The sequence below is a fragment of the Manis pentadactyla genome, chromosome 2 (assembly GCF_030020395.1).
Source record: "Manis pentadactyla isolate mManPen7 chromosome 2, mManPen7.hap1, whole genome shotgun sequence".
Taxonomy (NCBI): domain Eukaryota; kingdom Metazoa; phylum Chordata; class Mammalia; order Pholidota; family Manidae; genus Manis; species Manis pentadactyla.
This window is the reverse complement of record NC_080020.1, coordinates 221,043,193-221,071,077: the sequence shown is the minus strand read 5'-3', so window position 1 is coordinate 221,071,077 and position 27,885 is coordinate 221,043,193. Positions and strand designations below refer to the sequence as shown.

The 27,885-nt window shown below is 51.3% G+C and overlaps 2 long non-coding RNA genes across 3 annotated transcripts; one reads left to right on the top strand and one right to left on the bottom strand.

The window, feature by feature from the left end:
* Positions 1–1,220: 1,220 nt before the first annotated feature.
* Positions 1,221–10,961, bottom strand: LOC118910562 (uncharacterized). 2 transcript variants are annotated; one of them, XR_005024034.2, is made up of 4 exons: positions 9,905–10,961; positions 8,431–8,538; positions 5,603–5,709; positions 1,221–2,802 (listed from the first exon to the last, which is right to left on the bottom strand). It is a non-coding gene; the product is annotated as an uncharacterized LOC118910562 (long non-coding RNA). The 2 variants fall into 2 exon arrangements; XR_008995934.1 differs by lacking the exons at positions 1,221–2,802; positions 5,603–5,709 and having other exon boundaries at positions 6,577–8,538.
* A 309-nt stretch (positions 10,962–11,270) lies between these two features.
* LOC130682632 (uncharacterized) lies at positions 11,271–20,338 on the top strand. Its single transcript, XR_008995935.1, has 4 exons — positions 11,271–11,329; positions 12,907–13,114; positions 16,923–17,087; positions 17,919–20,338. It is a non-coding gene; the product is annotated as an uncharacterized LOC130682632 (long non-coding RNA).
* The last annotated feature ends 7,547 nt before the right edge of the window (positions 20,339–27,885 follow it).

Below are 27,885 nucleotides of genomic sequence, written 5' to 3'. Positions count from 1 at the left end.
AAAGTCTGGAGGGATGTATAAAATCTTCTTAGGAGCCAAAGGCCGTTTAGTTTTCATGGCTGCATTTGCAGGGGCTGCCTGGCAGACCCTGATGCAAACCTCAGCTGCATGGAGCAGGCTTAAAACCTGGACATGTGGAGGCCAGAGATTGGGTTGGTACAATTGTCAATTGACAAATTCCCCACAGGCCTTCTTCTCCATTTTTTTTTCAAGTTACCACTTCCTATTTGTTGACAAGAGTTCTGTCATCTGTGCCCACACAGGGACCATCTTGGCTGGGGGGTGTGCTCTCAGGCATGGGAGGCCTGGGGCCTCAGGGGGCTCCAAATACACCAGAATGCCTGGCACTGGGCAGGACTTGGAGCACAGAGCGTGCAAAATCGAGGGAACAGGGTACCCTGCAGCAGATGCTCCCTGAGGACCCAGATGCCCAATCATCCAGTACAGCTACCGGCTCCTGGGACCAGATGTCTCATTTGTCCCCTCTATTTTGGTGCTGACTTGGGGAGGGGGTGCCTTTGAAAACAAGGTAGATTTTTCTTTTTTAACCTGCTGGAGTGAGTCCTGCTGTCTTCCTTCTTCTTCTGTGTGTGAGGGGGTAGATGATATACAAAATGTAACATTTATCCTCTTAACCCTTTTAAATTTTACAATGCGGTGGCATTAAGTACATTTTCAATGCTATGCAACCATCATTTCTATCCACTTCCAGAACTTTCCACCATCCCAGAGAGAAACTCTCTGCCCATGAAACAACTCCCCAGTCCTCGTCCCTCCAGCCCCTGATAACCACCATCCTACTTTCTATCTTTATGAATTCGCCTCTTCTAAGTACATTGTGTAAGTGGAATCATACCATATTTTGTGTCTGGCTCATTTTGCTTAGCAGAATGTTTCCAAAGTCCAGCCACAATTGTGTCAGGTATCAATCTCACATCTTTTTAAGGCTGAATACTATTTCTTTATATGTATATAGCACATTTTGTTTGTCCATACATCTGTTGGTGAATATCCAGGTTGTTTCCACATTTGGGCTACTATGAATAACGCTGCTGTGAACATGGGTGTGCAAATACCTTTTCGACACCCTACTTTCAATTCTTTTGGATATAAATCCAGAAGTGGGATTGCTGGAAACATAAGGCAATTCTATTTTTAATTTTTTCTTGTTGTTGAAGTGTTAAGCAAGGTCACCAACTGGACGTGAAGTGGGGAGATGTGGGAGATGTGAGGAGAGAAAAGATACAGAATAATCTCCTTAGAAAGAGAAAACAAACAGACGAGAGAAACATTTTAGGATTCCCGGGTTGTGTTGCCTGATCCTCGGAGGTTTGCCGCCCTGAATTTAACATGGAAATGACCCCCAGGAAGGGTGTGTGTTTACATGAATGGTATCTGTCATTCACTGTGTATGACCAGCAACTTGCTTTTCCTCCTTCCAAGCAGCTGTGCACCCAGTGTTCCACAGAAGTGAGGCACTGGAGTTTACATAAGCATTCTCCCCGTGACAGACAGCAAGGTCATTTCCAGTTCTTCACTGTGATAAAGAGAAGCTGCAGAAGGACACAGGACACACAGGACTGTTTCTCTAGGGAAGGTACCAAGGTCACAGGTCAGCACGTTTTGAGGTTTTACATATTCTTTCAATTGCCCTCCACTGTGGTTCTACCAATTTATACAAGCACCAACAGAAGATGAGAATACCCAGTGTCCTCACCAGCCCTGCATCCATCAGACTTTCTATTTTGCTTGTCTGATGGAATAAAAAGTGATCCTCATCGTTTTAATTTGCACGTCCTTTATCATTAGAGATACCACATCTTACAACAGGTTTTTGTGACCATTTGGATTTCTCCTTTTGCGTATTGTCCTTTCCTATCCTCTGTCCCGTTTCCTTGTGCATTACTTTTTCATATTGATTTATAAGAGGTATTTATATTTTTAAATATTAATAGGTGGATATTGTCATTGTTGCAAATATTTTCCTTAATGGGTTGCTCATTTTCAGTTTTGTTTATGGTCTCTTTTGATGTGGTTGCATTTATTGGCTTTTGTTTTGAGTGTCTTATTTCATAAGCTTTCCCTGTCACAAATCCATACAAATAATACCTTTTCTTTTCTTTTTATTCTTTTCTAGTTGTTTTAATTAAGCTTTTAATCTTGAGATAATTGTAGATTCACATGTAGTTAAAGAAATGATATGGAGAGATCTCCTATATTGCTGACCCACTTCCCAAATGGTAATATCTTGCAAATCTGTAGTACAGTACCACAGCCGGACACTGACACTGGGGTAGGCCACGCAGAACAGCTCTCTCACCACCCAAAGCCCCTGTGTGCCCCTTTTCTAGCCACATCCACTTCCCTTTCCCTTCCCCAGCACACTGCCACCCCATCCTCAACTATGGCAACCACTCATGTGCTCCAAATTTCTATACTTTTGTCACTTCAAGAATGTTCTATAAAAGGAATCATGAAATGTGTAACTTCTGGGAATTGGCTTCTTCACTGGGCATAAGTCCTTGGAGATTCATTGGAGTTACTTTGTGTATCAAAATTGTCCCCTTTTATGGCTTGGAAGTATTCCAGGGTGTGGATGCCTACATGTTGCTTACCATTCATCTGGGGAAGAACGTTTGGGGTGTTCCCATTTTGTTGCTATTACAAAAAAGGTGCTAGGAACACTTGTCCACAGATTGTTCAAAAGCACAATTGGTAGATCCAATGATAGTTACCTGTTCAGTTTTTTTTTAAGAAGCTGCCAAACTGTTTTCCAACGGCTCTCCCATTTTATATCCCCACCTGCAAAGAGTGTAAGAGATACAATTTCTTCACAGCCTGGTCAGCCATTGATGTTGTCACTGTTTTTCATTTTAGCCATTTTGACAGATGGGTCGTGATACCTCATGTGGTTTTGACTGGCATTTTCCTAATGGCTGAGGCTGTTGAACATCTTTTCATGTGTTTATTTACTACAAGAATAGTCTCTTCAGTGACATAGCTCTCCTGGGATTTTGCCCATTTATGAATTTACGTGTTTGGTTTTTTCACTCTTCTTTGTGAGATAAGTGTTTTACAAATATTTTCTCCAGTCTTTAGCTGGTCTTTGCATCCTCTTTACTGGGTCTTTCACACAGTAAAAGTTTTTCATTTTGAGTAAGTCCAATTTATCAATTTTTCCTTTAATAATAGCATTTTTTATGTCAAAGCCAAGAACTCTGCTTAGCCCAAGATCCCGAAGATTCTCCTCCTATGTTTGTTTTTTCTAACAGTTTTATAGTTTTATGTCTCACATTTAAGTTTATGATCCATTTTTAGTTAATATTTGTATAAGGTGTGGTGTCCTTTTTTTTTGCCTATGGATTATAGTTTCCCCGGCACCATTTGTTTCAAAGGCTCTCCTTCCGCCATTGTTTATGTACTTCTATAAAAAATAAGTTGGGCACATTTGTGTGGGTCTATTTCTGGGTTTTCTGTTCTGTTCCATTGATCTGTGTCTCTCCCCCTACTAATATTACCCAGCCTTAATTAATTACTATACCTATATAATATAACATGTGGAAAATTGGGTAGAATAACTCTCAGTTAATTTTTCTTCTACACAATTGTTTTGGCTACTCTAATTCCTTTATGTTTCCATACACATTTTGGAGTAGTTTGTCTATATTTACAAAAAAATCTTATGTATTTCACAAGCTATCTCTATCACAAAACCATAAAAATAATGTTTTTTTATAACTCTTTTGTAGCTTTTAAAAAGTGTTTTGTTCTTTAAGTAATCTACAGATTTTATTATGAATGGTATGAAGTAGAGCTCAAACTTGATTTTCATTTTCTGCAGTAATTTCTCCCAACATTTTTAACCAACTATTTTTCCTCTCATTTGAAATACCAACCTTATCATATACTAAATTCCTATATGTTTAAGGGTGCATTTCTCATTCACCATTCTATTCCATTGGTCAATTTGTCTATTTATTCCTATGTCTTTTTTAATTCCATAACTTTATAGTATGTTTTGATATCTGGCAAAATATATTCCCCACCATTGTTCTTCCTTTTCAAAATGGCTTTTCTTATGCATTTTTTTCTATCATGTGAACAATAATAATAACACTGTCAATTTTATTAGAAATCACAATGACGATTGGTTTTGAACTGAATTTATAGATACTTTCTACAGTGGATATTTTCATAATATTGAGGTTTCCCAATATAGTACACACCCCTCTTTAACTGAATCTTTTTTTATGTCTGTTATTAAGTTTTACAGTTTTCTTCATATAAGTCTCTCCCATTTCTTTTTAGAACTGGTCCTAAATATTTTGTGAGCTTTAATTGTGTTACCAAGAGGATCTTTTTTCACATATATTTTCAAGCTGGCCACTGTCTATAGAAAAAAAAACCTTTTCTCAGGGATACTCACATAGGATACTAACAGGAACTTTTTTATGGAGGAAGAGGGGCCAGATGTGAGTCGTCCGTCGCCCCAAGTGCCAGGCACTGCCTGGTATGCCCTGGAAAGGGGGTGGGCAAGCAGACAGCAGAGCTCCGGGGGTACCCCTTCTGACTGCTGAGTGGGGACCCAGCTCATGGCTTTAACTTGGACCCCTCTCAGGAAGGCCCCAAGAAGACTGATCTACAGCACCCCACCCTCTGTAACGCCCCCAGCTCACCCTCCCCCACCACGTGTTCCCCAGTGCTTTGTGGCTTGTCTCTCACAGGCCAGGCCTGCTGTTCTACCTGGCTCTGTGACCAGGCCTGGTGCACGTGGGCCCAAGGGTCCCACCTGGCAAGTGGATGCCTGATCATTAAAACCATAAAAGGTCATTATGCCACCGGATTGGTAATGGGGACCAGGCTACTGATCATTCCCTAGGGACAAGGTGAGAGGTAAGAGGTGAGGATGGAGGAGCCTGGTGGGCAGGGTTAGAACAAAATTTGTAGCTTGAGCAGCAAAGGGGCCCAGGAATGCAGGAGACAACCTCCTCTAGTACCAGCACGTAAGACGATGCTCTGTGGGGAGGCCGGCCCGCAGAAGAGGGGCCTGTGAAGGAGCCTCCATGTGAGGTATGGGGTGGGGAGGAGAGGTCCGGGAACCTTGGAAGCAAGAATGCCGTGGATCCACTTTTGAGGATTCAGAGAGGGTGTGGGGAGCTTATCGTGTCTGTGACCCTTGGTTTCTGTGTTTCTGTGCTTGTCTCACTCAGGATTCGTCATGGTGTGGGTCAGAGTTCCAGCCTGTCTCGGCTGAGCCAGAGCGCCAGGGAAGGAGCCTCCATGGGGGTACAGGCTCGGTATCATGGAGGCCAGTGTAGAGGGGTCAGTGGGGAGCAGAAACAAAGAGTCCCTCAGAGGGAAGGAAGACTCAGGACTAGAATCCAACCTGTCCTTCCTCACCAGAAATACTCGTTCCAGCTGTGCCATGAAAACTCAGGGTTTCATTAGTAATGAAGAAGGCTTTTCAGCTTCTTAGCCTTGTGACCATAGCTATTGTCTCACATGACAATAGGGAAAACAACTCTACAAGATTTCTATTATACCACCCCAAACTAGAGATTTGGGGTGGTATAATAGATAATTTTTCAGTCTGTGGACATACCTTTAAATAATGGTGAATCCCATGGTAGGAAATGTACTCCTTCTACATTTTTCTTCAAAATTCTTCTAAGCACATAAGGAGAAAATCTCTCATACAAGTTGGGATGCCTTTGATGCAATAATACTCAAATTAAAAGTGAATAAAACAAGGAGGAAAACACATTATCTCACATAGCCTTTCAGGCGAAGGCAGCTTCAGGGAAGCTCAGCAGCTCTATGAGGTCATCAAAGACCCAGGTTCTTTCCATCTTTCCTTGTTATCTTCATCTTACTGGCTTGGTCGTTAGGCAAGTCCCCTCATAACTACAAATGGCTGCCTTGCACCAGGATTTGTATATATCTATGACCTTATTTAAAGACATTTAGAGTAACTTGAATCACAATTTGTTTGTTGTAAGACATACACACACAAAAAATTTTATTGAAGTGAAATTCACATAAAATGACCATTTTAAAGTGAACCATTTAGTGATTCACAAAACTGTACAATAATTGTCACTGTCCAATTACAAAATTTTCTCTTATTGTGTTAAAATATATATATATAACATTTGCCATGTTAGCATTTTTAGGTGTTCAGAACAATTGCTACTGTGTATTGTTATACAAAAACTCTCTAGCACTTTTTCATCTTGCAAAACTGAAATACTAGACCTAATGAATCACCCCTTGTTTTTCTCTCCCCCCCCCGTCCCTGGGGAGACCTTTCTAGTTTCTGTTTCTAAGAGTTTGACTGCCTTAGATATTTCACATAAATATAGGTGGAATCATACCATATTTGTCTTTTTGTAACTGGTTTATTTCACTTAGCATAATGTTTTTAGGTTCGTCATCCATGTTGTAGCATATGACACGATTTCCTTTTTTAAGGCTAAATAATTCTCTTTTATGTATATACCACATTTTTTTATCCATTCATTTTCTGATGGACATTAAGCTTGCTTCCAAGGTTTGTTTGTTTTTTAATTAGGGAGGTAAATCTTTCCCAGAAGCTTCCAGAGGTTTTAATTCAGATGTACATTGGTGACAGCTGGGCCATAACCCCTTGTTGACTGAAGGGAGGCTGGGAAAGGGAGTACAATATAGCATTTCTAGCCTTTCTCGGAGGAGGAGGACTCTTCCAGCAAGGAAGATGAGACGATGGTAGAGAACAGTATCAGCCACAGCAGGAGTCTGGACCTCTCAATCAGTGATCAAAATACCTCAGAATACCACAGCCTCCAATTTTCCAGCAGGCGAGAGTATCCAGCAGGCAATACCATGATCATATTGTGTTTAATTGTGCAACTATTATGACAATTCATAGTGCATATAAAATTTCATTTAAAAATTCTTTTTTTTAGAAAAAGGAAATTGATCTAAAGAAAAGAATTAAATAAAAAATAGTACCAGCGGTGTGCAAAAGATACGGCAAACATCCTGAAAGTAGTAAGTAAATCATCCAAGTTTGGGATGCAGTGAATTGATAAGGTTTAAATGAAATAACACATGCAAAGGCTCAGCCCAGTGCCTGGAACACAGGGAGGGCTTTCAGTGACCTGCAGCAGTAACTGTGGTTCCTTACAAGTTAAGGTGACCAAATTCAACAAATAAAATCACAGGACAGCCAGTTAAATTTGAATTTCAGATAAACAAGTAATTTTTTAGTATAAGTATATCCTATGCAATATATGGGAAATACTTGTACTAAAAAAACGACTTGTTTTTCAACAAATTCAAATTTAACTGGGCTATCTGTGACTTATCTGGCAACCCTATTCCACACACTTTCTCTGGAATGAGGAAGAGCTGGGACATAGCTTGGGGACCCTGGGATGTCACCAGGGATGCCTGCCCTCCACCAGGTAGTTGGGCAGAAGATAATGAGAGAATGTGGAATCTCCCCAAGAAGCTGGGGAACCTGTGCCCAGCAGCACCCCCAGCCCAGGGCCCTGCACCCCCAGCTCCACCCTCACTCAGCGCTAGGACTATCCCTGGACTCTCCAGCCCCTTGCTTCCCTGTCGCCCAATGGCCGTGACATGGGAGGGGACCAGAGTGGCCTGGGCAGCAAGTGTTGCTGAGGGCAGCATATCACAGATCCACAGATCGGAGGGATCTCATGAGCACACAGGAGCCTGCTGTGTGACTTTAAAGACTCACTTCAGGGACCTGGGCCCATAAACATGCAGATGAAGAGGTTTTATGAGTGTTGGGCTGGACCTGTCCCCGCCTCTTTCCCTCCCCTCTCCCTGTCTCTACTGAGCCAGGCCAGGAAACCTCTTCTGTCCATACAAGGGGGCAAGCGTGGCCCATGTGCTCCCCAAGTACAGGGGACCGCAGAGGTGTCACTCTGTAGGCACGTTGGGTCGGGGTGGGGGGTCCTTCAAATACAGATTTTCAAGCAGTCATCCACATCTCCCGGGTGATAGGACAGCATGTTGGTCTTTCCCAGAAGTATACCCAGAAGCAGGCAGGGAAATGCTGTGGTGACCGCACAGGCCCAGACACTTGATTCCACTTCCCGGAGCACCTCTGTGCTCGAATCAGACCCCTCCTAAATCTCCAGATCTCTGGGGGTGATGCTGCCTGCCAGTTACATCATGGGAAAGCTGGATTTAGATGGCATTCACTCCAGACAGCAGGAGAATATCACAGTCTTTCGGGAGAAAGGCCTCAAAAGTCTGTGGATGCTCATTTCTGGAAAATGGCCTCTTGATTCACACTGGGCCAAGAAGAAAGATTTATGAGCCCAGCGTGTCTTCTGTTTGTCCCAGTTACAGGGCGTTGCTGAGCCCTGTAACTCACACCACAGAGCAGGGAGACACAGCCACTGTCTAGTTTTTTCTCACTCGCTGCAATCCCAGTGTCTGGTGTGTGGGGGTGTCCAAAGGGTGTGTCTTTCCCACGCAGAGTGAAGTCCCTGTGCAGCCGTGAGATCCTCTTCTTCCTCTGTGGTTCTGTGGAGATATATGAGGTGCATAATAACTGTCTGCCCTGCTCAGATCTTCTGCCTCCAGCATAGCCCATCCCAACAGGGTGTGGGTGTGGGTGTGGGTGTGGGCATATGCACCCACACGTGTGTGCACATCCCCATGTCTAGCCCCACGTCTCCTGTTAGTGGTCTTACTGTTGCACACCTTACTGTCCGCCTGCTGGCATATACAGAGAGTGCCGACGTGAACCAAGTGGTCCTTCATTTCTGGGTAATGTCTCCCAGCCCCTGCAGAGGCCTTTGTGGGAAGGGTGTCATCTGGGCCCCTCAGCCTCATTCCACTCACCCCCTTCTTTCAAGGGGGCCTCTTAGGCCTCCCACTCCAACCTCTGGCTCCCACATGGCCAAGCAGCCCTTTGCTCCTGTCTCTCCTGGCAGGACACTGACCCTTTGTCCCCCAGCCACTGGTTAGTGTTGTCAGCTATGCCAGGCCATCTGTTCTCATTCCAAATTGCCCAGAGGGAGGGAGTCTGACTTTAGATTTCATAGATAGGGGTCTCCAAGATAAACAGCCCACTCACATTGCCACAATGGCCACATGTCAATGCATAGCCAGTGTGGAATTAAGCTCAGAGGCTCTAAATCTTCTTCTCGAGGTCAATGCCCCATTTATTACACTGGCGGTGCTGTGTGTAGGGATACAGGTGTTTGCCAGGCCCCAGAAAGTGGGATATGGGCAGTATGGAAAGAAAAAAATTCACCCCATGACCTGGGGACACATGGGCACCCCCAGCTTGCCCAGCCTATGGTGCCTGGTCTGAACATGAGCTACTCCCCAGCGGAGGTGGGCATGCTCGGAGAGGGCCTGTCGTCAGCCCTGCAGAGGCTGGAGGGAAGCAGGGACACGGGCTTCTCGCCAGCATCGCACTGAGAGGTAAACCCCTGCACAGCCTATGAACCCCCTCTCCCCACCCCTGACAACTCTGGCAATTCCAGGCAGAAGGTGGCCAGGAGAGGAGGACCAAGAGGAAGCAGGAGAGCCCCTTGGGAGCTCCTCCCCTGAGGACCCCCCATTCCCATGTCGAGTGATGCCCCAGGGAGAGCCGGAGCCCCAGCAGACACCATCTCTGGGCGTACCAGTGTGAACAGGGCCCCGGGAGGGCTGTCGGCCACGTGGCCAGTGGAACATCACACTCCCTCCTTTGTGACTAAAAGGCCACAGAGTCAACCCTGATTTCAGGCGACGAGCTTGCACTCCTGCCGCACCAGCTGCAGACCAAGCCAGTTCCCACAAAGGCCGGGTCCCTGTCTCAGGAGCACGCGGCTTCAGGGCCCTTCCAGCATGCGAGTGGGCACTGCAGCCTGGCCATGACCCGTAGTACAAAGCTCACCTGCTTCTCCTTCAGTGCAGCTCCGCGATCTCAGGGCAGCAACATCTTGTGATGGGGATCGGCAAGAACCCCCCCTGGAGAAAGCAAGTTGTGCAGTCATTAGGGTCGTGGCCTCCATAGTGGGGACGGACCCAGCAGCTGGGTGCTTCTGACAGGCTGCTTTTAGGTCAGTAGTTAACATTTACAGACACTTCTCCTGCAGCAAGTTAAATAGCATCTGCTCGGGCAGACATCCAGGCCCAGGGCAGGCAGGCAGATGGAGCGCCTGGCCCGGCCTGAGGCTCTGGCGGGCAGGCCTTCCTGCTGTGAAGCTCTGTGTCTAGAAGGAAATGTAGGCGGCAGCGTTGCGTGGGGGCAGGGGAAGCAGCCTGGGTTGCTTCCTTTAAGGCCTAAGAGCCTCCAACAACTCAGCCTTTTCTTCAGTAGCCTCTGCATGTGGATTCTGAGTTCTGGCTCTGGGCGAACCACCTCTGGGAAAACAGTAGTCGGAGCCGATACCGCGCGGTGGCTTGTGGGCTCAGACAGGCTGGAGGAAGAGGAAGCTCATCCACCAGCTGTGGTGGGGCCGGGGGTCAAGAAGGCTGGCTGAGCAGACAGCAGAGGTCCTGACAGTGAGCGGAGAGCGGCAGGGGGCCCAGCCCTGGGACCCTAGCCTGCAGGCCTGGCGGGGCTGGGCAGGTACTGCAGGGGGGTGGGCCCGGGATATGGGGCACAGAGTAGGACAGGGACCTCCAAATAAGGCCTGCTCTCCCCACAGCATGGGCGGGAAGGGGCCCGCACTTGGCCTCCTGCCACCTGCACATCAGGCTCTGGGGCGGCCACTCTTCCTCATGGCCACCTCCTGTCTTGTTGCCAGGCTATTCGATGAGATGCGTGGAGACCTTCAACACACATTTACTGGACACCAGCCTGTGTATTAAGCCTGTGCAGAGCTGGTCTTAGAGGTACACAGGGGAGACCCTCAGCCTCAGGGTGAGAGCACAGACCCCAAAAGGTGGAAAGGCAGGGTGCAAATCCTGCAGGGACCACCATCCACCATCACCCAGCCCAGCCTCAGGCCCCTGCTCCCCGCCTTCCTCACCCTCCCCACCCTCCCCACCCTTTCCTGGGAGCCTGGCCTGCCAACAGCCAACAGGGAAAACAACACCCTTCCTCTCAGTGCTCCTCCCATAGGGAACACACCCCCATCCCTGGAACCAGCCCACTGGCTGCGCTGGGGTGACTAACCTTCTGCACCTCCAGGAAACCCAGAGTGACTTAGCTTAGCCAAACAGATCTCTCACCAGGTGGTAACCAGGTTGTTCTGTCATGTGACCAACAATTACCCACACTGGCCCAGTTTTCAGGTCACATGTATTCAGTTTTATTGAGTGCCTACCATGTGGAAGAGATGGTGCCGGGTGGTGCTTACAGCGTCCCTTGAAGGTAAGCACGTGCTGGGTTATCAGCTAATGCTGCATAACTAATCACCCCAAAGCTAAGCCGCTTAAAACAACAGCAACATTAATTTTGCTCATGAATATGCAAAGTGAGCAGGGCTCAGCAGGGGCCAGCTTGTCTCTGCCCCACTTGGCAGCAGCTGGGGCAGCTGGAGGCTGTGGGCAGCAATCATCTGAAGCCAGTCATTTCATGCCTGGTGCCTGGCCTGGGGCACCTGGTAGCTGGGGGCAGGAGAGTTGGGGCTCCTCACACACCTCCGTCTCCTTGTAGTCATGCCTCCCGTCCCTCCAGCCAGCATGGCATCTTCTGGGCAGCCAGACTTCTCTCATGTGGGCTCAGGGCTCCTGGGGGCTGCGTGTGGGTGCAACAAAGACGGGCAGATGCTGTATCCCCCCGTCTAACCTAGAAATGGGGCCATGCAGCATCATTCCTGCCTCAGCGAATTAGAAGCATCTTACCAAAGCTGCCCATATCGAAGGAGATGACAGTTCAACTCTGCCTTTTAATGGGAAGCATGTCAAGGAATGTGTGAACATGACCATGAACATGTGTTTAACTCAGCACACGAGACAAGGGTTAGTGTCCTATTTTAGAGAGGGGCCTAGAATAAAGTGACTGCCCAGTTCACATAGTAATTCAGAAGCAGGTGAGAACTCTGAGCCCCATCTCCTGGCTCCAGGCCACACCTCCTTCTCTATACCACCTGGCTTAGTGACAAAGGTGCCACATGGCATGGAGGAGAAATTCCCCCCTTGCTCCTGACCTGGGCGGGCTCCAAGGGCCTGGAAGGAGAGCACCAGAACCCAGACCCTCAGCCGCAGCCATGCCCAGGAGTGCTGCGCCAGGGCCCTAGGGGAGACCCCCCAACACAGCATGAGGGCATCTTGGGAGGGGGGCTGAGTTCTGTATCTGGCACAGCAAGGGGCAGCCTGGTGGGTCCCGGTGCTGCTCTCCTTCTGCTCACACCTGAGGGAGGAATGCGTGCAGACACTGCAGGGTGGGGGGGCTGGCTAGGGGCAGTGAACTAGTCCTGTGAGTGAATATAATAAATAACCCCCACATCCTTGCTGTCAAGAATCACGTGTGTAGTAGGAGACATACTAGTTTGATACATAGCAAACTGGAGTGCAGCCCTGGCACTGGCCACATGGCCTTCAAGTCCTGCTCTAGCCACGTGCCCTGGTCTGTCCTTAGGGTCGGAGTGCAGTGGGATCCCACATGCACAGGATGGGGAAGGTCAGGGCTACCTGAGCAGTCTTGCTGGGTGGGACCAACCAGGAGCTGCCGGGGCGGGCCTGTGGTGTCCTTGTAGGTGAGCAGGTTTGCCCATGGGTTTTCTTTTCCCCTTTAGTTTATTTTGGGGAGGAGGCAGTGCTGAAAAAGAAGGACAGCCTTGGGTGCAAGAGGCGTGTTGCTGAGGGTGGGCGGATCACAGGACTGCGGAGAATGTGACCACCCTAGTCCCCTGCCCTCCCCTGGGCTAGCTTTTGAGGCTGTATGGAGAGGGGGCTATAGACAAAAACTGGGAAGAATTTTGTTTCATTTTATTTTCTTGAAATAAGAGCATATGAAAGCCTGGACATCAGCAGCTCACTTCCTTACGGCCTGGGTGACAAAACATGTACAGATTGAAAGGAGAGAGGACCTACCTGCATGTGTGCCCCAGCCAGTGGGACCTGATGGGAAGGTGGCCCTGCTTGGCGCCTGAAGACTGCGACCTTGGAATGCAAGAACAGAAGTGCAAGGTGCGGGTGACAAAGGTGCCAGCAGGTGGGTCAGGAGTCCCCAGGGCCTGCAGGGGGAGGAAGCTACAGCGGCGAGTGGCAGGGCTCATTCCTGAACACACCGGGGACACAATGGGGGCAGGTGGCTCTGAACGCACCAAAGTCCTGCAGCAGCGAGGACCAAGGACTGCTGGAAGTGGGGAGTCCTGCTCCTGGGGCTCATCTGTGGCCATAGACAGCGGCAGCCAGGAAGTTTCATCTCACTGGGGACATTAACAGAAGTTTTAAAAGGGGGATTTGCACAGGGAAAGAGCAAGCAAGTAAAACCTCACACTCAGTTGGGAAAGTCACATTGAACTTGGCCTTGAAGGACGGGAAAGGCTGAGACACACACACAGACAGAAGTCAGGTCATTCCTGGTGGAGGAAACACCCGATCTGGGGACATGAAAATGCTCCATTCGGAATACAGTCGCTCTGAAGTTCCTACGGGAATATGTCTCTGATAGGATGTTTTGTAGGCTTCCCTGGGGTTACTGCACCAACACCATCAAGACTGAGGTGCTAGATTGCTGCCAGCCTTCTTCTGAGGGTAGGAAATGTCCCTAAAGGCTGGCGCGAACATCCTCTGAAATGTGACTTCATTCCTGGTGTCAGAGATGGGCAGTTTGTCCTCAGACCCAATAGTAGCCTGGAGAGGTCTGGGCAGCAGGAGAGTCAGCCTGGGCCTGGGCTGAGGGGTTGTCAAAGACCCAAGGAAGACAGGCAGGGGGTGTGGGGTGGCATGGCAGCCCCCCAGGGAGAAGAAGTGGCCTCCACCTCAGACTGGGTGTGGCCTGGGCTGACCTGAGGCCCCAGGTGGGTTGGAACAGTGGGAGCCCCCTGTGTATATCTATACCTGCCTTCAGTGTGTTTGTGTCCCAGGGGTTCTTCTTTGGGGCCCAGGGAAGGCCCGGGAGTCTCAGTCCGATGGGCTGCTAAGAAGAGCCAGACAGAAGCTTCCTCTGACACTGAAAGGTGGGGGGGGCACTGAGGCACTGCTGCCAGACAGTCCCATGTGGCTTCTAAAAGGATTCTGGGAAGCTTCCACATGGTTTGCATTAAGATCTCATAAGGATTTTAGGTTCATCCACAAGAAGTATATGCAGATTCTATAAAGATTCTAAGAAATCTGAATGAGTCAAGTACTGGAGCCTGGAAGTGTGAGGTGGGTGAGCAGCTCTCAGCTGCACTGGCCCATGGCCAGCGGGCTCCCACCTCCCCTGACCTTACAAACTGTAGAGCATTTCTTTTCTGCTAGGTTCCTTCTTTTGCTCTTTATAGAACTATTTTAACGAGATTAATTAAAAAATGAATGAAAGGAAAAGCCCAGAGCAAACAGCACATAGCAACTAGGCCTGGCACGTCCTCGGACCCCAAGGTGCATCAAAGATGCCAGCAAACAAACGCACAGTGCTTGCACCCTCCCTGGGCCAGTGGCATCTGAAAGGCACCCATAATCCCTTGCTGCCCCCAGCTGGCTCCCTGCCCAAGTCAGGACTTTGTGTTTCGGCACTGGGGAGCCTGTGGAGGTTTTCGAGCAGGGAAATGACTTTTTAGACACATGCATTAGAAGGGCTCTATTTAGCCCAATGTCTTAGTGTGCCTGCCTTAGGCCCCATTTTCCTGGACAGTATCAATTTATGCCTCCTATCCTGGTTAACTCTCCATTACACTCTCAGAAGTATCCTGGTTTTACTTACTGGATATTTTATGATATTAAGGAATTATTTTTTAATTTTTTAAGATATGACAATAGCATTGTAGTTGTGTTTAAAAAAAAAAGAATTCTTATCCTTTAGAGAGACATGCTTCAATATTTATAGATGATTGTTGTCTGAGATTTGCTTCCAAATAATTCAAGGGTGGGAGCAGAGATGGAATAAGATAGGCTGAGTGATATTTGGTGGGAATTCATTATACAAGTCTGTCTATTCTTATATTTGTTTGACATTTTCTGTTATAAAAAGTATAAAAAGAAAGTGTCCCAGATTGCATAATAAATGTAGTCACTCTAGTTCAGTCACCAGGAGGCAGTTTGTCCCCAGGGGACAGTTGGCAGTGTCAGGAGACATTTTGGGTTGTCACAAGCAGAGATGGGGATGTGTGCTACTGTCATCTCATGGGTACAGGCCAGGGACACTGCTAAACACTACAGCGCAGAGCGCAGCCCCCAGAACTCAGCATTATCCAACCCAAAGTGTCAGTGGTGCTGAGATTGAGAAACCTAGGCTAGTGGAATTGTCTGCAATTTACTTTAAGGCATCACAGTACAAACAGGAGGGATGGTGTGTCTATGTGTGAGTTCACTGTAGGTCATGCTCTGGAGGCGATTAGTTAACACTTAAAGGAATTCACACTCCAGGAGTGTGGCTAACCAGCACTTCAAATACAGTTACCTAAATCTGCTCCTGAAAATTCATTAAGTAGCCTAAAAAGTGTTCTAGATCATTTGTCATTGGTGAAGTGATGTGCAAGAAATGTGTCTGGCTTGAAAGATGGAGCATGAACCTGTGTCTTTGCTTGAGCAAGATAGAAGGCTCCAGAAAAACTGGATACCTAACACTTGTGGGCTAGTGCTTGGGGTCTATTCCCATTTGATTCTGGGTCCCAATCATCGCCCAGCTCTGATAGAAGGCCTGTCTCCTGGTCCAGTCAGAAGGTGGGCTGGTCCTTAAGACAGAACATAGGCTTATCCCTAGGCACTGAGCCTTTCATGTAAGTGCTTTGGGGGTACACCTTCGGACAAAGAAAGGGGATGTCCCAGAGCTCAGTGGATGGGGCCTCATGACTGTTTTTGTGCCTACTTGCTAGTAAAGATATGTCATTGTGGTGAATCTGGTCTGAAATCTGCTTACATTGTAACATATGTCTTTGTAGGAAAAGCATCACCTGAAGATTCATAGCCCCTACTTAATCCTTGGGGACACTGATACTTACCTAGGAAACTGATAGTCACTGAAGGGCCAGGTTGGCTGAGATCAGGAGGATAATTCTGGTGGTGTGTGTGGACAGATTAGAGAGATTAGACCTTTTCACTTCATTCAGGATCTTTCTAATATCTTCCATGTCCCTCCCTGGCACCAACACCATGAATCACACCTCTTCTCACCTGGCCAGGGTCTCACCCATGTATCCCAACACCTCCATCTGGAGCTTCAGCCACAGCCAGGAACGGCCTCTGTCCTCAAGGCCTCCAAGGTGTGACCATGAACATGCAGGAGAGCTGCTCGGCTTGAGTCTGGCATCTGGGGCTGGAATTCGTCATGGCCGAGGCAGGTTTTCAGCTTCCCTTCCTATGCCTCCAGCTGTAGCCAGGCAGGAACAGGCTGCCTTGGTGTCCTAGAAAGCTGGGGGACTGGTGCTCAGGGCCACCTTTCCTGCCTGGAGCTGTGTTCCCTCATCACAGGTAGTGGCCATGTATTTAGGAGCAGGAGGACAGTCAGTGGACAGCAAGGTAGCTGGGAAGGGCCACCCAGGAAGCCCTATTTTGAGTCATCAACAGCTCAGGGGTAGTGAGTTTATCAGAACATATTCTGGGAGCTTATTTGGCTGGAGAGAGGCAGAGAGGGCAGGAGCACCCAGCTTTTGAGTCGGGGAAGGAATGGGCATCCCAGAGGGAGGATGCCCCACACCAAGGGAGGTGGAGGATTCAAAGAGAGCTTTCTAGAGCTTTCATGAGATGAACTCCACCAATTTCACCATTCTGAGGAGCCTTGATGCCCTACCTAGTCCTCAACACACATACGTGCCCCCCACCACCCGCCACGGTCCCTGGGCTGCATTACTTGGCCTCATGGTCCCTTATTTCCCAAGGTCTCAGATTACATGCCTGACATGGATTCTTCCCGGTTGCTAATCCCGTGGTGTGCTGGCTCCCACGGGGCTCCAAGGATGCTCCCAGTGGCCCAGGAGCAAGCTACCTGACTCCCCAGACTCTCCCTCAAGAGCCCCTGCAGAGGGCCAAGACCCTCCCTGGAGGTGCGTGCTCCCCTACTAGGGCTATTTAGCTGGTATTTCTAGCACAATCCCATTGCAGCTATCTTTGCCTTCATCACAGCCAGTAGCTGCTCCACGGGGAGGCTTGGGATGGGAGGGAGAAGGGGTTCAGGCCTCCCACAAACTCTACAGCTACCCTTTCCTGATAAACTATACTGCAAAAAATGGGTGTGCTGTTTCAAGGCTCTTTTCCTATCAGTTTCCACCCAGGCCCTGCCTGGCATCCTGGGGCTCCCCAGATCCCAGCCTACAGTGGCATGCATGGCACCTCCTATCTCCTCATCCATCTGGGGTTCTCTGAGCAGGGGCTGGGCTGGGTGTTGCTGATCTCTGTGTTTCTCACAGCAGAATTCAGAGCAGAACCCCCTTGCCCCATCCCCAGCCATGCCCTGGCGCTCAGAGGATGTCAGTGAGTGTGGGCAGAATTTAACTGCCTGACAAGTTCAGATTCGCATCTTTGATCTGCAAACCTGGCAGTGCTGGGTAGTAGAGAGAACTGGATTCAGGTGCAGACAGACCTGGACTTGAATCTATGCTTTGTCACTTAAACCACTGTGACCTTGGGCAGTCACTTCTCTCCCCAAGCCTGGGTATCCTCTTCTGGGAAATGGGGACACTTGTATCTAACTCACAAGGCAGCATGTGAGGAGTGATTGCACCATGTGCACAGACAGCCCAGCCCAGCACCCGTGGCCACTAGGCTTCCTCTTGGGGATTAACTGAACCCAGCAATGAGTGGTTTAGTCTTGGTTTCAGGCATTGGGCTTCCTGTTACTGGCATAGTAAGCATTTTGTATATTTCCTAATTGTCAGGACAGTCCTCTGAGGAATGCATCAATATCACCAACACCACCTTTTATGTTCCGGGAAACAGGCACAGAGGGATTATGATGCCTGGCCGAGGTCACACAGCAGGTAGGTGGTAGAGCTGTGGTTTGAACTGAGGCATTTGGGCCCTGCTGTCTCCACTGCTGAACTGCTCTGAGTTCAGGCCTTCTAAGAGAGGAAACTGACAAAGGGACATTCTTTAATTCAATCAAAAGTATTTGCCAAGTTCCTACTAAAGAATCAGGAAAGAAGGTCTTGGCCCCACCTTGGGATGCTTGCTGTGGGGTCCTGGGGAAGGGCTCCAGCCCCAGGCCTGGGAAGCTTGCTGAGACCTGGAGAAGCGGCCCAGCCTGTCACGTCTACCTCTGCAGCCCACTCGCCTGCCAGGCCGTTTGAACAATGACTAACTGCAGCGGGCAGGCCGGTGCAGGCCAGGGCGGGCAAGGCAGGTGAGCTCACCCTTTGCACAACAGCTGCCACACCCGCCTGCCCAGCTCAAGGGCGACACAGAGGGGCAGGGCCAGGCAGGCTCCCAGAAGCTGGAGAAATGGCCCTGTGAAGGACAGGGGACAGCCTGACTGGACATGAAGATGCATTCCACCCCCTACCCCACCAGCCTCAATATTCCAAAAAGGCTGGTCTGGGATGGTCTGAGAGGGGTCTTGGCTGATCCGAGGGGTCAGTCAGCCTTGCAGTGTGCCCGCTCAGGAACCACACCCTCCACCTCCCTACTGTCGCCAGGTGGCTGTGGGGGTGAGGGGGAAGGCCTGGGCCTGACTGGGCTGCCCAGCCCCTCCTCACAACATATGGGCATGGCGACCCCGAGGCTTTTCAAAGACTTTTCAGCAATAAACACAGGGTGGGCTCCTCCTGACTGACAGGGTAGGTCCCGTTTTTGTTCCAGATTCACCTGCCCAGCCTCAGGGACCGCACTGTCTGGGCCAAGTGCTTGGAGCGTCACATCCTGCTTTGTCCCTCACAGGACCCCCACCCCCACCCCGCCCACCTCCTACAACCTGGTCTGAGAAGACCTGGTCTCCTCCTCATCCTCTCAGGGCATGAGACCGCTGCCCTACACCTCCCTCCTGCCTTCTTACAGAAAACCGGTTTGTCACCGAGTCCCTGCTCTGGGCTGGAAGAGCACAGAGGACACTCCTTGCCCTCAGGAGCATAAGACCTTGTGGGGATGGGCCCCGAACAAAGGGCGGAGAATAGGTGAGAAGTTCCGTGGTGCAGGCCCGGCCCAGCAGCTGGGACGATGAACTCTCCTACGCAGCAGCACTTTCTGTGTACCAGGCCCTGTTCCAAGCAGACCATGGGTATTATTATTTTTATTCATGGGCGTCACAGAAAGATATGAAGTGGATCATTTCATGACCCCCATTGTAGCTGATGAGGGGAAAACCAAGAGAGAGAGAAACCGAGTAACTTGCCCAACGATGTAAGTAGCAGGAGCAGATTCAGACACAGGCACCTGTGCTCTCAGCCCCCACACTACGCTGCCTTTGACGCAACATAGAGGAGATGGGGAGGGCCTGGTGCAGCTTCCTAGACAGAAGGCGACGGTGTAGAGCTGGACCTGAGGTGGGAGTGGGAGTTTGTCAGAGAAGCACTTGAGGCACCCCAGACCCAGGAAGCATATCTGCAAGGCTGGGAGACCTGGGCAGCGAGCACCCCGGGGGGAGATGGAAACAGGGGTTCATGTCCTGACCCCTGCCTGGCGTGAGTCCCCCACAATGAGCCCATGTTCAAGTATTATCGGTGACATTTAAAGGCACACACTAACACCATAAAGACTGAGAAACACGGCAAAAAGCAACGCCCTGAAGCAGGAGTTGGCAAACATTTCCTGTAAAGGGCCAGATGGTAAATATTTCAGGCTTTGCAGGCCATACTTTTTTCTGTCACAGCTACTCAACTCTACTACTCAGAGCAGCACAGACAGTATGTGGACAAATAGGTGTGACTGTGTGCCAATAAAAGTTTGTTGATGGACACTGAACTGGCGCATGATTTTCAACATGCCACACACACAAAATTTTTTTGTTAAATGTTTCAATCATGTGAAATGTAAAAAGCGTTTTTAGCTTGCAGGCTATACAAAAACAGGCATGTGGGGTGTGATTTATTCCTGGCCGCAGTTTGCTGATCTCTATGCTAAGAGCTCAGAGAGGTGAGTGCATATGGAGGCTTCAGAAAACTAGTTACACAGATTGGCTGGAGCCCAGGAGTAAGGAGGGGGCTGGGCCAGGGCTGGAAGGGGCTGGGCCATTCCCACGGGGCCTCACAGGCCCTGACAGGATGTGCAGCCACAGCAGGGTCAGCCCCAGGCTTGGGCGTCAGGGTCACCAAGTCCTGGCCCTGAGATCCAGGTGTTTGCTTCTCTGAGCTTCAGTTGCTTCAGTTATAAAATGGAGCACTGGCATTGACCTTGCAAGTCCTGTGAAAGAGGCCAGCTGGGGTCACAGAGTGGCCCTTATTAATTCATACAATTGCTTTGATTATTCTCAAGGTTTTAGGCAGGTACCCACTCAGGTATGGGTTTTAGAAGCAGCCCCTGGTGGCCATGTAGAGAAGGGGTCGGCACCTGTGTCAACTTCCATTTGCCCTCCAGATCCACCCTCCATCCTTCTCTTTAAGGGCGAAGCTTGCAGGACATCCAGGTGGCTAAGTGTGCAGGTGTACCCCAGTCTCTCTGCAGCCCTTATTTTCTACCTGACCTTTAGCCATGACCTACCCAGTTCTCCCACGTGAACCATCATGCTGGGAATGGCCTGGGCACCTCAGAGAGTGGTCAGTGCATAAATGGTTGCTGGCCTTCTCTTTCCCTTTAGATGCAGAGAAAGCTCTCAGATGCATGGATTATACGGGAGGAGTGCGGGAGACACACTGATTCCCTGGGATTGGTCCAGGGGACTCCATTCCCAGAGAGGCCATGGGTTAAGTAAAGCCAGAGCAACCAGCCAGTGACACTGATGAGGAATGCTTTTGCCCAGCAGCCAGGGACGTTGAACATGAGGGAGGCACTTCCATCTGGGGGATATTTGGGTTAAATCTTCCTTTTAACCTCCCATCTCTTGTGACTGCGGAAGACAGGAGATGAGATCCCAGCTATCCTCCAGTGTGGGGCCAGGGCTTGGGGGGCCAGGGCTTGGGGGAACGGGAGAGGCCTGTCCAGGGCTTCGTCTCCTTCATAACTGGACTGCTGCTCATTCCATCATCCTTCCTAAAGCAAACACTTGATTGAATATTTCTCAGTTGAGTCACCGTTCAGTTTGCCTTCTCCCAGGAAATCAAACACACTCTGTTTTTGCCTCTTCAACATTCTGACCACAGTCATGCTTCACCCCCTCCTGGGACAGGCTTTCAGGCTCCCCTGCTCTTTCTTGCCCACGGAACCCCAGGCAATTAGAGTCTTCTCTTATATTCACTGCCTTTGAGGGGCGGGTGGTAGCCAGCTCAATACTTCTCTCCATTTGCCTACGATGAGATGAATTACCACATCTCCCTCTCCTGAAAGTCTGTCCTGCCTTCAAGCCCCTCACCCCCACCACCGCTAGCCCTAGTCCATGGGTCTGATATTCATTAATGTCTAGCCAAGGCCTGATTCAGCCACATTGCTTCACAGGCAGTGCAGGCAGCAGACACGTAATGCGTTGGGCAACCCAAGTCTGACCAACTGGTTGGTCAGGTCAGATGGCCATGCAGCTAACAGGAATAGTGGGGTGGGCTTCAGCCGGGGGAGGATGAGACAGGGCCTGGGGAACAGACCATTGCTCTGACTCACTAGGTGACACTGGAACCTTAAAAAACTCAGAAAGGCCTCTTTTCCCAGAGAGCTTTCCTGGCTCTGCCATGAGGCCTGGAACCTCTCTGCTCAGCACGCCCCAGCAAGTGCACCTGCCGGAGTCTACACTGGTGCAGGGGTTGGGGTGTGTGCACTGCTACTGGATCTTTCTTCTCTGACATGCAGGAGACTGCTGAGGACTCAGGCTTCCAGAAGACCCATTAGGCGACCAGCTATTGAACCTACACCTCACTGGGCATGCAGTAATTAACCTGTAATTCTAGGGTTCCAGCTGTGGGGTCAGGGTAGAGGATGGAATGTAATGATAGACAAGCAGTTTGATGTCTACGTTTCTGCCAATCCATTTTCAGCTCAGATTCCATGCAAGAAGCAGGTCTTCCTACCATGAAATTCCCCATTCATACTGGGGCACGCCCCACAGACTGCAGCCCCTGAGCTCAGATTGGAGCTAAGGGCCCATGTCTCACACCAGAACAGCCAGGGTGTCATAGAACTAGAGGGATGGGAAGTCTCCTTAGAAATCATTCGGTAGAGGCTTTACCTTTACGAAAGGCGAAAGGCGTGGGCATCCCAGCCCAGACAAGGATGAGCACCAGCCACTCTGATGAAGGCTTCTCAAAGGCTCCTGGGCGCAGTGAGAGTAGAGACTAAAATGATGCCACTGCCCATCCCTCAAGGTCCAGCTCACATAAGGAAGGGGGACACACGTGTCCTTACAGAGTGTGGGCTTGCTCAGCCAATCCCAGGGACCCTCTGAGGCCCGCAACAAGCCCTGACTAGAAGCCCTGGGCAGTTACACACACGGGAGTCTGGGCCCTGGGGATTCAGTATCGGGCTCCCAAGGGTGTGTTCCGATCTATTTTGCTCAATGCCCTGAGGAAGGGGGACAGGCATCAGAACGGCAATCTGACGGGAAGATTCATTTCCTGTTGGGATTCCCCAGCTCACTTCCTAAGCCTCAAGGCACCAAGAAGCCTCTGTGGCAGCAACTCAAAACAAACCTACAGGAGTCAGGGAGCCTCGATTCCCAGTGCCCAGGGCGCTCAGTAGCCTCAAGCAGCTCTACTCAGAGAAGTGTGATACCCGGGTCTCCTTCTGACCATGCACAGGACACTGTCAGAGGTCAGGAGCCCCAGGGGTCATTTGAACAGGAAGTGCTCAGGTCACATCAAATGTTCCATGTCACAAACTCCCTATTTAACCCCTTTTCAGGAAGTCGTCAGTCTCGGGGGCAGGGTGGGGGAGGGGCATAGTACTGTGACTGTCACGAGTCAGCAGCGTCCAGCCGTCCCTCTGGTCAGTGCACCTGGCTAAGGCACCCAGGGCTGGACTCCCACAGCCTCTCCCATAACGGCACAGCATGGTGACAGGGCCCCGTTGGGAGTGGCCATCACTGAACCTAAAATTAGTGGGAGCTCCAGGGAAAAGCTGAGGAGCATCTCTGACAACAGAGACCCCAGGACACTGGTGTGAGAGCCAGGGGTGCTTCTGTGTCGGGATGGTGGAGGCAGTGAGGAGAGGAGGCCTCAGCCCCTTCTCTCCCTGTGCCCTTTCCCATCTCTCTCTCCCTCTGGGTTCTCAGCCCTCCTGCTATGTCCGCAGACAGCTGCCCCTGACCTGCAGACCCACCAGGCAGACAGAATGGTGTGTCCCCAGTGTGAGAACTCCTCAGGCTATTCCTGCCTTCTTCCCAGGTCTCGACCCCACCCACTGCCCTTATGCCTGAAGAGAATCTGTGGGGGGGGGGGGGGACGAAGGCCAAGCTGCTTCCACGGATAGCCTCAGCCCTCTCCTGGAAGGCTGGAAGCTCCTGGAAGTTTCTAGAGTCACAAACAGGCCCTCCTAGCACTCCAAGATCCACCTCCACCGGGAGGCCTGCCGTGTGAGTGCTGATGGTCTGAGAATCGGAAGGCAGCTGCTGAGAAAGTCACTGGGAAAAGCAGAGGCCAGAACAGCCTGTGGGATGAGGAGGAGGGGGAGGCAGCAGGAGGCCCAGTGTCCATCCAGGGCTCGTGCTCCCCAGGAGGCTGGCTGCCTCGGTGTGTGGCCCAGCCCCCGAGCACCCCTTTTCCAGAAGGATGTCCAGGACACACATGACACTGGGGAGAGGCAGCAGGTGATCGGGGAGGCTTCCTGGACAGGACCAAGAGAGCCCCAGAAGGCCCAGGAGAAGCTGCCCCACCCGAGAGGCACTGGCTGCCCGAGCGCCCCACGGGGAGGGGGCATCCCCAGAGCTGACTGACGCTCACGGAGAGGGATGCTGGGAACCAGGGGTTAGGGGGCAGCCCCTGACTCACCAGAGCCCAAGCTGTCACAGTCCCCTGAGCCATCGTGCCCTCGGGTGGCCTGCCCTGGCCAGGGCTGTGGCCCCCACAGGGAAACCAGCACCCCCATCTGTCTGCACTGCCCAGAGAGGCCGAGGTCCAGCCCCTCATCCCCCAGGCCCACCCACCGCCAACTCATTTCTCCCACTGGACCTCAGTTTCTGAGTTTCCTATTTTTTCTTATCTCTAGACTTTTCCCTAGGGAAAAAAGTCTACCCACCCTTCCGGGATAGCCTAAAAAGTCCCTCCCTGACACCAAAGGCCCGTAGCGGGCTTCTCCCTCTTCCCTGGCTCCTGCAGGGCTGAGTCCGGCTCAGAGGGCCAAGTCCTCAGGATCTGATGTGTGTCTTCCCAGCAGAATCATGGTGTCCCTAAGGGCAAGGTGCCTATGCCAGAGGGGAGCCTGGGCTGGGCATCCTGCAGGTGCTCAGTGGGGACTCAGTGGTGCACTGACTCCGCGGCTGCAGCCCCTTGCTCCCCAACCCACTCTCCACTCTCCAGCCCGTTGGCCTCAGGGGGCTGGCCTATAAAAGCCACTGGAATCCCTGCCTGTGAGCCCAACCCCACCCCTGGCTTCTCAGGCCCTGGCCCAGCCTCTTCCAGGCTGCGCAAACCAGGGGCCTGGTCTTAGCAACTGACCACCCAGGGAGCTGTCACCTCCTTCCCGCCAGTCAGTGGCCGCCGCTCCTTTCTGTTCAAGGAACTAACTGCTGTTCTGTGAGTCAGTCACTGGGGACGAAGGGAGAGGGTGGCCTCATGTGACACTGTAGTCACGGAGGGAGGCACAGCTGCTCCTGCTTCTCCAGGGGGACATTCTCTTCCCGTGGGAGGGAGGCCCTGTCACAACATGGATGAAATGTATGTGTGGTCTAACTGGATGAGTTTCTAGAGAGCCACCCTGAGCAGCCGGAGGAGCACTGGGCTGTGAGCAAGCAGGCCGGGGGAGGGAGTGGGGGAGCTGTGTGGGTTCCCCCTCTGACTAGCAAACCACTCCCCTTCTCAACCTCAGTTTCAAGAATGTGGCCTTGTGAATCCTAAGAATCCACACAATTTTGTGACTTCCAGAAATCCATGTATGTGGAGAAGGGCCAAGAGGCTGACCATGTCCTAAAGGATCCCAGGGGGGCATGGTCCAGTAGAAGCACGTGACCCCCTCTGGCTGCAAGGAAGCTCTGGGTTCAGGGCCCAGCTCTGCTCTGACCTACACATTATGAAACTTTTTGACCTTGTTTTACAGAGGAGGGGACCCGAGGCCCAGGATGCAAGGGATACGCTCAAGATCTGGGGTGTGTCCCTGAGCCTGGCTTGCAGTGTTCTGCTCCTTCCCCAGGGGACTCACTCAAAGGGTCAATGGCCTGAAGAGGGCCAGGGTGCTGGCAAGCATGACTGACTTGCAAGGGCTGAGATGAAGTCAGCCACCTCTCATAGCCCAGCTGGCGAGGCAAGCTTCTCTACCCAGGAGCCTCTGGGACTATGCTGGAGACTCTGTGTGTCTGGGGGTGGGTGGGGGCTGGAGGGGACCACATAGCACCAGAGGGAAGCCCTACAGGGAGGGCTGGGTTGTCTCCTGGGTGGTGGCTGGGGCCGCCTGGGTCCTGTGCCTTTCATCGCCAGATGCCTGGGCCTCCCTCCCCACATGGTGCCCAGAAGGAGTGTGGGCTCACCCTCCTGGAAGCAGCTACGGCAGAGCTGTCAGCAGAGAGAGCGTGGTTAGAGTGGGTGTCAGGGAGGGCTATACCTCCCACAGCCCTCGAACTGTTTGAGGATTCTTGGCACCCCTCCCCACCCTCCAAGTCCCTCCCATCCTTTCCAGGGTGTTTATTAACCAAAGCTAGGGTGGCCTTTGTAAGGGGAAAGGCCAGAGAGGGCATAGCTGCGTGTGCAGATGAAATCCTCTCCTCTGGCCACTGGAGGGCATGTCTGGGGCCTCCAGGCACGTCTGTGCACACTGGCCACTGCACAGGAGCTCGTCTGCTTGAGGGAATTGTCCTGCTTTCTAATTGCAGTTGAGGGCATGTCTGCTCACTGTGCCATGTGCCCTCAGGGCAGGAACTGCCTGCAGGGGGTGCTGTTTCTAATGTGCACAGAGATGTTGTGTGTGCCCTGGACACCCTGAGCTGAGCCTGAGGGTCACCTGGGCAGAATTTGGGTGGCGGGATGGCTCCGAATGTAGCCAGCAGATGGAAACTCAGTTCTCAACGTGGCATCCGCCCAGTGCCAGAACATCTTTTTCCCAGTTTCCCATCACCTGGTTGGTGACTGCTGGCACTGCTAGCCAGGAGCCTAAGAGCTCTGTTGGTCAGCACCCAACCTGGGAACCCCACGGCTGCTTCTAGGTCATCCCGAACCATCCTGCGAAACCAAAGAGAAGTGCTGCCTGGTTGGAGGAGCCTCCCACCCAGATGCCCTCCTGCCCTGACAGAGCCTCCTCAGAGAAAGGTGGGTAGAGGGCCTGAGCCCAGCCCCTCCCACGGCCACCCCAGATCTCCAGGCACTAGAGCCCATGGGTCAGTTCTGATCTGAAGGGCAGGCTGGGCCAGGCCACACCCCAGTGGGCTTTGGGATAGGCCAAGTCTCCCCTTTGGGGTCTCAGACACAGCCTCCCCCTTGAACGGGGTTGGGGGAAGGAGGGGAAAGGGGAATGCATCCTTCCTGTGCTCACGAATCAACACCCCCTCCCTGCCCCCAGGACTCAGATGGGGAAGATATGGGGGACCCAGGACCTAGCATGGTTGGGCTGACACCTGTGACTTTGACAAAAAGCTTCTGCAAAAGAAGCACTCACAGATTGGCACTCAGCTGATCAGTGGGGCTCCTGCTCAGTGACCATCACTGGATCTCCAGCATCTCTTGGAGCCTAGGCCCGCGGCCCAGTAAACACTGGAACACATGGAGTGCAGGCCCTCCCACTCACTTCCAGTCCCCAAGCCCCGCCCAGCCCCAGCTCACAGCCTGGCTGGCACAGAGCCCAGGTGTTTCTCATTAAGGGTTTTACTGCAGATTCTCAGGCTCTGGCTGAAGAAGGCTGAAGGAGCTACCTACTTCTCCACCCCACCCCCAGGCTGCTCACACAGTGGGGTCAGGTGACTGAGCGGGGCCTGTCCCCTCCCACTACCCAGCTCTTCCTGGCAGCCTCCTACACTCGCCAAGAGGTCACCCAAGACCCAGCTCCTGGCTCCAAGCCCATTTCTTTCTGCCCATCCTTCATACTGCAACAGCCAGAGCATCCTTCTGTGGAGCAAAGCTAATGATCCCATGCCCTTACTTTAAAATCCACCAAAGGCTGCCCTTTCTGTCTTTGTGTCTGTTTGCTTGTTTGTTTGTTTGTTTGTTTGTTTGAACTGGCTCTGATTTGTAGCACTTGCTACTTCTCATGGTGTAAAGATTCCCACCATGGCCAATTTCAAACTAGCAATGTGCGGTCACTGAACTCAAGTGTGCGAAGAGCTCTCTCAAGGCAGGAGGGGCTCCTGTGCCCCACCACCCATACCCCCTCACCCTTGACCTACACAAAGCCCTCCTTTACCGGCCCCACATGTTCCCCCAGCCTCATCTCTCACTGCTTTCCCACCCCCGACACAGACACTGCACACCAGGTGGCAGGTGGCACCTGTGTGTCCCTGAGTGCACCTAGTACTTGCCCAAAACACCCCTCTCCCGTTCGGCCTGGTCAGTCCTTTGGTGAAACCCTGTCCAGATGGTTCCTCCTCCAGGCCGTCTTCTTTAGCTCCCCAGACTGGATTGATGCCCTTCCTCTGTGCCCCTGGAATACTGCCCTGGGACATCTGTATTATTTAATAATGCATGTCTGTCCTTGCCG